Consider the following 13737-nt stretch of genomic DNA (forward strand, 5'->3'; position numbering starts at 1 on the left):
TCAACGTTACAGACTCACAGACCCTGGGCTACTATATATATGATGAACGTTTTCATAATATCCAATATAAATCTTCCTGGCTGCAAATTAAGACAATTACTTCTTGTCGTATCTTCAATGGATACAAGAGAACAATTGGTCACCCTCCTTTTTATAATAGTCTTTGACATGAATGAAGAGTGTTATCACATCACTACTCAGTCTTTTTTCCTAAAGTCTAAATATTGAGAGCTTTTATAGCATTTTGTCATAGGTCATATTTTCTTAATCTTTTTATAATATTTATTGCTCTTCTTCACTTTGTCCACTTTTTTCTTAAAGCCCAGAACTTAACATAGTACTACAGGTGAAGCCTCACCAGAGCTGTATAGAATGGGAGAATTACCTTCAGTGTCTGATATATGACATTCCTGTTAATACACAGAATTATACTAGATTTTTACGCAACTATCGTGTCATTGACTCTCATTTAATCTGTCATCCACCTTAGTCCCAGATCATTAAGAACAGTGCTACTGCCCATTTTATAGTTTTATATTTGAATTTTCCCTTTTTGAGCATAATACTTTGCACAATTTTCATCTTGTTGATTTCAGCCCAATTCTTCAATTTTTCAAGATTGTTTTGAATTCTAACCCTATATTCCAAAATGCTAGCAACCCCTACGAGTTCGGTATCATCCTCAAATTTTATAAGCATATTTTTCACTATAATCTAAGTCGTTAATGATAATATTGAATAGTAATGGATCCAGGATTGACACGTTCAGGGCTTCATTAGATATATCCCCGTCCAGCCCTGTTTCCAGTGGCCGGTTCCCCCCGCCACCCACAAATCTCCCCCGGTCAGCCCCACTTCCCCAACGACCCCCCCCCAGCTCCGCTGCCACCGTCCAGCCCTGCTTCCGGCAGCTGATTCTCCCGACCTCCTCCTCCTGATCTCCCCCGGCCAGCTTCCTCTCCCCCCGTGCAGCCCTGGTTCCGCTGCCTGCCCTCTCCAATCTCCGCCACCAGACAACTCTGCTACCCCCAACCCTGCTTCTGCCACCCTCCCGCCTGCCCATATCTGCGGGACAGTGCCGCTGCCCCCGACCCTGCTTCCGCCGCCCGCCCGCCCACTCACATGCCCGGATCTCTACGGGATAGCCCCACTCCCCCAGTCCTGCTTTGGCTGTCCGGATCTCCCAGGAGAGCTGCGTCGCTCCCAGCCCTGCTTTTGCTGCCCTCCCACCTGCCTGGATCTCCGCGGGACAGCCCCGCCACTCCCAGCCCTGATTCTCACATGAAAGCTGTTTTATTCTTCTAATCATATGTGTTGACCTTCTCTAGACTTTTTCTAATTCTCATATAACTTTTTTTAGATGGGATGACCAGAACTGCTTGCAGTATTAAAGATGTGGGTGTATAATGGATTTAAATATTACATATGCCTTTTCTAATGTTTCCTGACAATGTTTACTTTTTTTGACTGCTAGTGCACATTGAGCAGATGTTTCCAGAAAACTTTTTACAATGACTCCAAGATCTTTCTTGAGTGGTAACAGCTTATTTAGACCTGACCATATTGTATGTATAGTTTGAATTGTGTTTTTCATGACACTCTACTTTGCATTTATCAGCATTAACTTTCATCTGCCACTTTGTCGCTCAGTCACCCTGTTGGAGTGATCTTTTTGTAACTCCCAATAGTCTGCTTTAAAATTAACTACCATGACTATATTGTCTGCAATATTGTTAACCTCTTTTTCCAGAACTTTTATGAATATATGAATCACTGGTCCCAGCACAGCTCCTAGGAGGATTCTGCTATTTACCTCTCCTCACTGTAAAAATTGACCATTTATTCCTATAGTTTAATCAGTTACTGATCCATGAGAGCACCTTCCTTTTTATCCCACGATGGCTTACTTTGCTTAAGAATTTTTGGTAAATGACCTTGTCAAAGTCTTTCTGAAAATCCAAGTACGTTCTATTCTCCGGATCACTCTTTTCCACGTAGGGGGTTGGAGTAGGCAGGGCTGAGGGAGGCAATCCCCTAGCCCCACCTTCAGTCCTGCCCCTTCTCCTGAGGCTCCACCCATTTCCCCATGTCCCTCACGGGGAGGCGAGGTGGCATGCCACGTGCATGCTCCCCCCTTCCAACCACAGGAAGGGGAGCAGGCGGGCATGTGCTTCTCCCAGCTTCCCCAGCCCCAGAGGAGAGTGCACTACCCAGCCCAGCCTCTCCAGCCCTGGAGCACCGGGGAAGGGAGGAGGGTGCGGCCCGGCACAGCATCTCCAGCACCAGGAGGGCAGGCGCTGGGGGCAGCAACACTCTACCTCCCAGAATGCCTACAAAAGGTATACTGAGGGTGGAGTGTGGGTGGGGCCAGGCTGGCAGTTTGGGAAGGAAGAACCTTTCCCTGCCTTACACACCAGACACCCATACTTTTCCATTTATTTAACTACCATAAAGAATTATAATTGACATTTCCCTTTACATAAGCTACATTGACTTCTTCCCCAGTGTATTTTGTTCATCTATGTGTCTGGTAATTCTATAGTTTTACCAGTAATTACTTGGTATTTTTACTATATTTTCGAACAATTTGCTTTCCTCCTGCCCCTTCCCTTATTTATTCTTGGTTCTGGACTTCCAACACTCTGGTCATCTGAAGAAGTGGGCTGTGCCTACGAAAGCTCATGATACCATCTACATGTCTTTAAAGTGCTACCAGACTATTTGTTGGTTTTTACATTTTTCCTGTTACAGACAAACTTGGCTACCCCTCTGAAACTCTTGATAATGAAGTTAGTCTTTCAGACTTGTAATTGCCAGGATTGCTTGTTGAGCCTTTTAAAAAATTGACGTACCTAACTATCCGCCAGTCTTCTGGTACAGAGTCTGATTTAAGTGGTAAGCTGTATGCCACATTTAATAGTTCTGCAGTTTCATATCTGAGTTCCTTCAGAACTCTTGTGTGAATACCATCTGCTCCTGATGATGTATTCATGTGAAGCCACTTGTTTGGGCTTCTAAACAACCCATGTCCTCTTCTCAGGGTTTATATCACTTTATTGGCTGGTGAGGGAACCGTTATTCACCCGCTACTTATTGGTTCCAACCTAGGGACTTGTAAGTAGCAGTCACAATATACCACTCCCTTCATTTCATTGCTGCTACTTCCCTAAGCCCATTCCCACCTACCTCCTTAGCTCAGGCTTTAAGCTCTCTGCTGATGCATCTACTCCTCTACTGACACCTCAATCTGATACAGTCCCTCACATTTGTCACCTAAAAAGAATAACTCAGATGTGGAAATCTCCCTCACATCTTCTGCAGTTAGGATTGAGGCAAATAATTTATATAGTTTCTCCACAATGACCTGGTCTTCCTTGAATGCTCTTTGATTATCTGGATTGTCCCGTGTCCCCACTGATGGTTTGGCAGGCTTTCTGCTTCTGTTGTTAAAAAACAAAAAACAAACAAAAAAAATCCCTGTTGTTTTTTGCCTTTTGCTAGCTGCTCTTCAAAATTCTGTCATGGGTCTGACTAATTATACCTTTACACTCGACTTGCCATTGTTTATGCTTCTTACTATTTTCCTCATAAGGCCCTGATGACTTGGATATATATGTGATCTAAAAACGATTTAACCTGTTCTTTTTCTATTTTGGATAGTACTATTTGGCTGTGTCTACACTGGGCCACTTATTCCGGAAAATCAGCCGCTTTTCCGGAATAAGCTGCAAGCTGTCTACACTGGTCCTTGAATTTCCGGAAAAGCAACGATGCTCTACTGTACAAAATCAGCCGCTATTCCGGAAAAACTATTCTGCTCCCGCTCGGGCATAAGTCCTTATTCCGGAACACTGTTCCGGAAAAGGACCAGTGTAGACAGCCCAGTAGTCTTTTCCGGAAAAGTGCGTCTACATTGGCCACAGACGCTTTTCCGGAAACAGGGCTTTTCCGGAAAAGCAGCCTGCCAATGTAGACTCTCCTTTTCTGGAAAAACTGAAAACGGAATAGTATTCCGTTTTAAGCATTTCCTGAAATTCATGCCAGTGTAGACACAGCCTTCATGTTTTGGTGAAAGCTGAGGCAAAATAAGCATTAAATACCTCAGCCTTTTTGATGTTGCCTATGCTTAGCTCTCCTTTCCCTCTAAGAGGATTCATACTTTTCTTCATCTTTCTCTTGCTCCTAATGTAGTTCTAGAATGTCTTATTCAACTTATGTCCCTTGCTAAGCATAACTCATTTTATGCCTTAGCCTTCTCATCATGCTCATATCAGTCCATTGGCTTCCTGTTTGCTTTCTCATGATGTTTAAGGATCAGTGATGAAATGAAAGTGTTGAATGGCCTAGGTTTCTGAGATTTCTCACTGTATTTTCCACTGCATCATTTAAGATTGTAGTCATCCCTTGAGCTGAACTCTCTATGACTAGTGTCAGGGATTTCTCAATCCAATTATCCTTGGAGTTATGACAGCACTCCAGACTAATGACAAACTACAATTAAGAACACATGTTCATGTGCTTTGTTTTTTGTTGTGTTTTAATAAATTTTTAAGTTTATTTTTTAATTTCTGACAAGATAATTGTGATTAATATTTCTGAAAGGAAGAATAATGCTTTTTTGTGCTGTTATTATGGGTGGCTTTGTTAGGGAGGTTTTCAATTTTTAAAATATGCATCAGTCTGCTAATAGACATTTTGTAGACCAATATTATTACAATCATGAAGTTTAACAGATTAAATTAAACAGATAGGGCCACTAAGTCTTAAAACAATAGACAATTTTGATTTTTTTTAAGACACTGTGGTAAGGGTCCTTCTTTCCCTTGCCAGCCTCTGCACTCCTTTCCCTGTGCAAGATGGGCCTTGGGTAAAGCACCCCCTATCTTCTGCATTCAGGTTGTTAGCTTCACCCTCAACAGAGGTTTAGGCATGTGGTCTTCCCCTAGGCTAGAGCCCAGCCTCTCCTCCTCCTGCTGCTGCTGCTGCTGCTGCTCATGCCCTTGCTATCTCTGACTTAGGCTACGTCATTCCAGGAGGCATACCTGGGTGGTCGACAAATGCCTTTGATGTCGACACCTGCGCGTCCAGACTACCGCGCTGAGCCGACAAACAGCTGATCGGCTCAGCGCGGCAGCCATGTAAATTTAAATGAAGCGGAGATTATTTAAATCGCCGCTTCATTTTCCTATGCCTGGTAGCCTAATCTACATGCCTCTGACGACAGAGGCATGTAGTCTAGATGTAGCCTTAGTAACTGCTTGCCTGGGCATTTGCCTTTCTGTCCCTCTTCTCCCTCCACCCAACAGGGGAGGCTTTAAAAGGTCCCAAGCAGGCCTGAAGTGGAATCAGCTGACCCTAATTGGGCCAAGGTAGCCCTGTCTCAGCTGATCCGGTTCTGCTTAAGACAATCTCTTGTCAGCTGATCCTGATTGACCTGCAGTAATTCACTTCTATTTAATAGCTAAGCTGTGTCTACACTGGTGTGGCTGCTCTTGCACAAAAACTTGCTGCCTGTCTACACTGGCCGTGTGTTCTTGCGCAAGTAAACTGACGGTCTAATGTATGAAATCAGGGCTTCTTGCGTGAGAACTCTGATGCTCCCGCTCAGGAAAGAGCTCTTCCAGAAGAGGCCAGTGTAGACAGCCAACATGAATTTCTTGCACAAGAAAGCCCTATGGTTAAAATGGCCATCCGAGCTTTCTTGGGCAAGAGAGCATCTACACTGGCATGGATGCTCTTGCGCAAAAGCACATGACAGTGTAGACGCTCTCTTCTGCAAAAGAGTTTTGCATGAGAACGCGCCAATGTAGACGTAGCCTAGGTGAGTGGATCTTTTACCCTTCTAAGGCTGCCTTTTCCCACACTGTTGCAGCCCTCTGGCCTGGCTTTGTCAGGCTACGTCTACACTGGCATGATTTTCCGAAAATGCTTTTAACGGAAAAGTTTTCCATTAAAAGCATTTTCGGAAAAGCATGTCTAGATTGGCAGGATGCTTTTCCGCAAAAGCACTTTTTGCGGAAAAGTGTCCGTGGCCAATCTAGATGCGGTTTTCCGCAAAAAAGCCCCAATCGCCATTTTCGCGATCAGGGCTTTTTTGCGGAAAATGCTACTGTGCTGTCTGCACTGGCCCTTTTGTGCAAAAGTCTTTTGGAAAAAGACTTTTGCCCAAACAGGAGCAGCATAGTATTTCCGGAAAATCACTGACGATCTTACATGAGATCGTCAGTGCTTTTCCGGAAATTCAAGCGGCCAGTGTAGACAGCTGGCAAGTTTTTCCGCAAAATTTGCCAGTCTAGACACAGCTTCACAGTATACAAATAAGAGGGTGTCTTGGCTGAAATAGGTTGCAGCTTTGAACTGTAATATCAATACTTTTTGATTGTTTGTTTTCATAATCATGGCAGACAGGTGAGATTCCAGAAGACTGGAAAAGAGCAAATATTGTGCCCATCTATAAAAAGGGGAATAAGAAGAACCCAGGAAACTACAGACCGGTCAGTTTAACGTCTGTCCCGGGGAAGATAATGGAGCAGGTAATTAAGGAAATCATATGCAAACACTTGGAAGGTAATAAAGAGATAGGGAATAGCCAGCATGGGTTTGTGAAGAACAAGTCATGCCAAACTAATCTGATAGCTTTCTTTGATAGGATAACGAGCCTTGTGGATAAGGGAGAAGCGGTGGATGTCATATACCTAGACTTTAGTAAGGCATTTGATACGGTCTCGCATATATTCTTATTGATAAACTAGGCAAATATAACTTAGATAGGGCCACGATAAGGTGGGTGCATAACTGGCTGGATAATCGTAGTCAGAGAGTTGTTGTTAACGGTGCTAAATCCTGCTGGAAAGGGATAACAAGTGGAGTTCTGCAAGGGTCTGTTTTGGGACCCGTACTGTTCAATATCTTCATTAATGATGTAGATATTGGGATAGAGAGTACGCTTATTAAGTTTGCAGATGATACCAAACTGGGTGGGGTTGCAACTTCTTTGGAGGATAGGGACATAATTCAAAATGACCTTAGCAAGTTAGAGAAATGGTCAGAGGTAAACAGGATGAGGTTTAATAAAGAGAAATGCAAAGTGCTCCACTTAGGAAGGAACAATCAGTTCCATACATACAAGATGGGAAGCGACTGTCTAGGAAGGAGCATGGCGGAAAGGGATCTAGGGGTCATAGTGGACCACAAGTTGAATATGAGCCAACAGTGTGATGCTGTTGCAAAAAAAGCAAATATGATTCTAGGTTGTATCAACAGGTGTGTTGTAAGCAAAACTCGTGAAGTCATTCTGCCGCTCTACTCTGCACTAGTTAGGCCTCAGCTGGAGTACTGTGTCCAGTTCTGGGCGCCACATTTCAAGAAAGATGTGGAGAAATTGGAAAGGGTACAGAGAAGAGCGACAAGAATGATTAAAGGTTTAGAGAACATGACCTATGAAGCCAGGCTTCATGAACTGGGCTTGTTTAGTTTGGAAAAAAGAAGATTAAGGGGGGACATGATAGCGGTTTTCAAATATCTAACAGGGTGTCACAAGGAGGAAGGAGAAAAATTGTTCCTCTTGGTTTCTGAGGACAGGACAAGGAGTAATGGGCTTAAAGTGCAGCAGGGGAGGTTTAGATTGGACATTAGGAAAAAATTCCTAACTGTCAGGATGGTCAAATATTGGAATAAATTGCCAAGGGAGGTGGTGGAATCTCCCTCTCTGGAGATATTTAAGAACAGGTTAGATAGACAACTGTCAGGGATGGTGTAGATGGAGCTTGGTCCTGCCTTGAGGGCGGGGGACTGGACTCGATGACCTCTTGAGGTCCCTTCCAGTCCTATTATTCTATGATTCTATGCTTCTATAATGCAAGTGGATTTTAAAATGAAACCTTTTAAAATAAAATCTTAGTGTGAATATTTAACAACTAAAGTGCAAGAACACCTGTGAAAGGACACACCAGGCTTTCATGACCCCTGTTGGAGCCTTGTGATTCTACCACATGACAGCACAGGAAAGGAGCAGCAAAGATGAGTCCTCCAGATCAGCCTAGAGAGGCTTCATGGAAGCAGCCAATCAAAGCAAAGCAGGGATCAGATAAAAGGAGCTGCAGGGGCTTAGCAGCTTAGTTCCTGGTTGGCAACAGAATGTCAAGGAAGGGGGTGTTTTCCTGGCTAATGAAGCTTGAGGGATAACCAGAGTTTGGTTCTGGCTGTATTTCCTTAAGGTGGGAGAGAAAGGACTGGAGAATTTAACTCTGAGGTAAGGGGTGAGGGTAAATGGGCCAGGAAAGTAGTAGCAATGCATTTAAGGAGTGGTATGTGCTGCTGTTTAAAAGTCCCTATGCTGGAACCCAGAGTAGTGAGGTAAACCCTCAAAAAGAGAACAAGGGTTGTTTGGAAGCCCAAACAAATAGTTAAATGTAAAGAGTCCAGAATTCACCTAAAACATTAGTGAGGGCAAATAATGTTGTTGAACATTTTCCACCCCTGTGTGACACAGTTGGAGGGCTGAGCCAAAGTAGACCTGCCAAGCAAGCTGATACTCAGTAAGACAGAAGGTAGGGCTGCAGGAGCAGTGCCCTGCACTGTTGGACACATTTGACTTCACTTATGCTGCATGTGTAATGCCATTTTTATAAATAAATAGGTGCTAGTGGCATGAGGGAGAGTGACAGGAGTACCTGCACTTATAAAAGCATGAATAGACATTTGACAATCACCTATAAAAGATACTGATGTAACACATACCTCCTAAGTGTGAAGTACTGTCTCATCTAGTGGTGCCAAGACTACTTATGGAGCGAATGATTTGCTCTGCAGCCTTGGCTAATAGGCAGTTGGCTTTTAGCTCATGCAATAGAGGCCCATATGCTAATCTTCCAGTGTTTAGAAGTAAATTATCTACATGGAAGATATTCAGTAGATATTCATTGGCTAGAAGTAGCATGGAAATGCAGTACTGTACTTGATTCTGAGTTTATCTGCTTTCTCATTTTGGTTTTATTTTGATCTATTTTTAAACTAATAGTCCAAGAAGCAATAAAATTCCCAGAGTACAAGGAACAGAAAATTATGTATAACGTGTGCAAATTATCATTCAGCATCAACAGAATTAATTTGTTTGTTATTGGAAAATCATCTGTCTTCTAGCCACACAGAGATTTATATTCCTGTGGGAATGGAAGTGAGACCAAGGGCAGCAGCTTTTGAATGCAGCTGCAGATAATAGTAGTAGAGATAAGTAGAGGAAGGAACTTTGATATTTCAATTCTGCTTTGATATGAATAGGTCTTGTCCAAGAAACCCAGCATCATGCCAATGAAAATAGAGATGACTACTGATTGGTGATTATTGTTGTTTGAGCACACTGCCTTATAGCCATGTTCTAGTGCTAATTTATAGTGGGTTGAACTTGTATGAGCATAATTTAGTCAGGACTCAGTTGTGGAAAATCCCCATAGCTTCATCTAGCTCAAATGGACTATTGTGAATCAAAATATATATATGACCTCCTTAACAGTTGTAGAAGTTCTTATCTATTGTCGGCCACATTGTTATGGGGAAGGGAACCAGACAGACATAGAAAAGGAGATGTCCTTGAATTTCAGAGCTAAATCACAATACTGCTTAACGAGCAGCACGGCTTAAAAATTTAATAATTTAAAAGTTACTGTAAAATTACTATAATTGAGCTCTTACTGGAATCAATGGCAAAATTCGCTTTGTCATCATCAGATATGTGAAACATACAAACTTTTCTATGTGTGTATTGCTCATTTCTGTTTATATTTCTAAGTTTATTTATCACACACACACACACACACACACACACACACACACACACACACACACACACACACACACACACATATAAGTTAATATGCTATGCTAGTAGTGTAGCCCCGGAGTTTGGAAATCTCACTGTGAGATGATTAAGCAAGGTGCTGAGCACCTGTTGTAATCCACCCAACATCTTCTGCTTTCATAGGTTTCATTAGGAGCTGATAGTCATCAGTAACACACTGATGTCAGTAAAACTAATTCTGTATAGGACATGGCTATTGCTGCTATATAAAACTGAAATGTAAATGTGATTGTACCCTAAAAACTGACTCTAATGGTGACCTGTTTTTGCATTTTCACTGTAACTCATTGATTTCTAAATTGAATTTATTTGGTTTACAATTTCAAAAGGTACTTTATCTCCCAATTCATAGTCCCACCCTGGGTTCTGATATGCAGATGAATTCTTTTTATCTCACATAATAAGAATTCTTCAGATCAAATTACTCTTCTCTGATTTACTTTTTTGCATCCTCACTGTGTTCAGATTAGGACTTGACTGATACCTTCACAAACCCCTGGGCTACGTCTAGACTGGCATGATTTTCCGCAAATGCTTTTAACGGAATAGTTTTCCGTTAAAAGCATTTGCGGAAAAGAGTGTCTAGATTGGCATGGATGCTTTTCCACAAAAGCACTTTTTGCGGAAAAGCGTCCGTGCCAATCTAGACGCGCTTTTGCGCAAAAAAGCCCCGATCGTCATTTTCTTGCCAGTCTAGACACAGCTAGTCTCTGTGGTGGTCAGAAAAACTTGCCAGTCTAGACACAGCCCTGGTGTAGGGATCACATGGAGCTAGACTCCAGTTCCAAGTTACTATAAAACATCACCGTAAAACAGGGGAGGGGAACCTTTTTTGGGGTTGAGGGCCACTGACCCACAGAGGAAAAAAATCAGTAAAAAAACTTAGACATACCCCTGACTGAGAGAGAAAAAGAAACTCCCCATGTTCCCCTTGCACACTAGAGCATCGGAGGGCCTAGGCTAGTAGATTTTTGTACGTTCCAGCCCCATGGTGGGGGAGGGCTGAGCACCAGTGTGGGCTCTCCAGTGCTGGGGGATATCCTTGAGCCGTGGAGGTCAGATCCAGTCAAGCTGGGGGCTGCATCAGAGTCTGAGGTTCCCCACCCCTGCTGTGAAATATCACTGGTGTGGGTTTATGTAACTGCATTTTCAAAGAGATCTCATATTTACATGTGACATTAGGTAAGAGTGGAAGAAGGGGTCCTGCTTCTCTGAATTGTTTGTGTATGTCCTGCATAATTGTGTCTGAAATAACATCATGTGCCCTTGTGCAGAGTTTCTTAGACTGAAAACAACCCCTAAAATTTTATGGGTACATTTACACAGCAGTGTTATTTTGGACATCTACACTGGAAGCATTTATTTTAAAATAATGTTGAGCGGGAGGATTTTTTACTCAGACTTGTGGCAACCCTCATTTCATGAGGAGTATGGAAAGTCAAAGGAAGAGTGTTCTTCCTTCGTCTTGCTGTGTAGAAAGCACCAGAAACTGAATTAAGCTATATCGACTTCAGCTACGTCAATTGCATAGTTTAAGCTGTGTAGTTTAATTTGACTTTAGCCCTGCTCTGTAGACACACCCTAATTTATTTTCCTCTGGGATTTGAATATATTTAAAAAAATATTAGTTGAACCTAATTAAGACTTAAAACTGTCATTATGCCAATTTTTATTGATACCTTTAAACAAATCTACATGAATAATTCTGCTATTCAAGCACTGGAGTCCCAGGAAACAATAAAATGGCAATTGTTTGTTACAAAATCTTGTCAGTTTTGCAAATGCAGTGGATGGTATAGAATCAGATTCAGGTCACATTTTGTAAGAAACTCAAAAGTTTGAGAAGACTTTGATAAATGTTGCCAATTTTGACCGGTATATGTAATGAACTGTAAGGTGTTGCAAATCCTTGTCTGTCGTTTTTAATAATAATTTCAAATGTAACTTTGATTTCTAAATATCCATTATTGGCATGTAAAAAGCATATGCACACTGAATAAAATATGAAGACTATCCCTTCAGTTAAGTATTAATGGCTTCTGGGAAGGCTCTGCAGTCCTTAATTCACTGTCTACTTTAATGAAAAACATATATGTATTAAAAAATCTGAGATATGAAGATCATAGTATTTGAAGTGGTATGGGTTTATGTAGCTGCATTTGCAATGCTTTTAGTCTTAAAAGCAGCTGAAAAACTGCTTTGTGGAATCATCTGGGAATTGAATCAAAATTCCAAATGTGGCTAATGGCAATTTACATGTTATCTAGGGCAATGATCATAAAAAATGGTTCTCAAACCAAGATACTTACATTTGGCAGAGGGTAAAAATGGTGCCCGCTATCTCAACTCCCGTCCATCATCTCTGAACTCTAATCCAATATGAGTTGAGCCAGTACAAACAAGCAAACTGTGGTGGATGGTGTATAATTGATCATGTGGCAAACTATACTGACAACTATAGTGATTTTAAGACCTAAATCATATATTACCGCTTCCAGCTTCCCCCACCATTATCATTTAGACCTTAGAATGGTGTCATTAGTGCATGAGCCGTGCTCACCCTTTACCAATGCCATTGGATACATGCCTTTTTCTTACTGAGATATGGATGCTTGTCTCAGTATAAGCTGTGCGTGGGGCTTGAAAGGAACATGCACGTTTATCACTAATTGCATGTAATGAACTGCAGTTGAAATGGCACCCATGGCTAATACCTTCCTGGAAAAAGGTAAGGGAAAAGAAACCACTGTTTTGTCTTCCTCCACTGAAGATATTAGATAGCAGGTAATGGAATAGTTGAGTAAGTGCATGAATTCTTAGTGGTTAGTAGATGATTATATAGTCTGCAGGGGCAGGGCCAACAGCCAGTGCACTCCAGCCCCTTTCCCAGGGAGCCCCTGCCACTCTGCTGCTGCCTCTGTATCAGGTGGGAGCCAGCCTGTGAGGGGAGCCAGTTTAAAAACCAGCTGCTGCCCCACGTTGCTGCCTCTGATACAGAGGTAGCAGCACAGGGTGGTAGCTGCCCCTGTCCTGGGGGGGAGAGAGGAGGGAGAGAGACCTGCTGAGCTCCCTGTGGACCGAGGCTGGTCCAATGGGGTATGCCTCTGCGTGTTGGGAGCTTAGACCCCCTGCAGGCAGAAGGTGCTTTGCAGCAGCCTCCTCTCCATCCTACCCCAAATGCTGCTGCCTCTGATACAGGCAGCAGCATGGGGAGGAGAGGGGGAACAGGCACCTCTGTGGAGACGGTGCTGGGAGAACTGGCTTTTAAGAGGCAGCAGCAAGGGGAGGGGAGAGGGGGGACAAAAGCAGTCAACTAGATTAAATAAGCAGATCAAGCCAAGTATAGTCAACTATTTGTTTACATCCCTATCCTCCACACTAGTCTTAATCCATGAAATTAAGATTAAAGAAAGCCCTTTGAGGTGGTATTCAAACCCATACTGGCCAGTAGGGGAATTAAAGTGCTAGTGTGTGCTTAAATCACTAGTGAGGAGAGCAGACCTTAAACCCTCTGTTCCTGGGGACAGGGCTGGCTGAAGAAAGGAGCTCTTTCAGTGAACACTGTCTGAGGGCAGGGTCCTGCCTAGGGCAGGGGGCTGGACTTGACCTTCTGTGGTCTTTTCCAGCTCTATGGTTCTATGATTCTATGAGGGCCCTGTCCCTGAAGGGAAGAAGGGCCTGATGCTGACTCGCCTGAAAATGGGACTTGTTAACTCTTTTCAGGGCTTCCTTAACCCATCTGTGTAGATATTCCTTTGTGTTAATTCCTATTTGTTTCTGCTTACTGTCACTCCAGACGGGGCTTGGCCAAAAGAAAGTGCCTTCTGAGACTGGACTGGCAGGCAGAGACACCCAAACATTATTAAGTATAGACCTGGATG

At 42.8% G+C, this 13737-nt stretch overlaps 1 protein-coding gene across 3 annotated transcripts in view; it reads left to right on the top strand.

The window, feature by feature from the left end:
- SEMA3D (semaphorin 3D) overlaps positions 1 to 13737 on the top strand; it is a 203824-nt gene that overhangs the window by 48255 nt on the left and 141832 nt on the right. Inside the window, exon 1 of one of the 3 annotated variants that reach the window (XM_006117131.5) lies at positions 8111 to 8251. The exons of the other annotated variants lie outside the window; for them this stretch is intronic. The gene's annotated coding sequence lies outside the window, so the exon portion shown is untranslated. Of the gene's footprint in view, positions 1 to 8110; positions 8252 to 13737 lie in introns of those variants that run through there. 3 annotated transcript variants of the gene reach the window in all.

Source organism: Pelodiscus sinensis, chromosome 1 (assembly GCF_052426305.1).
Source record: "Pelodiscus sinensis isolate ZL-2025 chromosome 1, ASM5242630v1, whole genome shotgun sequence".
Taxonomy (NCBI): Eukaryota; Metazoa; Chordata; order Testudines; family Trionychidae; genus Pelodiscus; species Pelodiscus sinensis.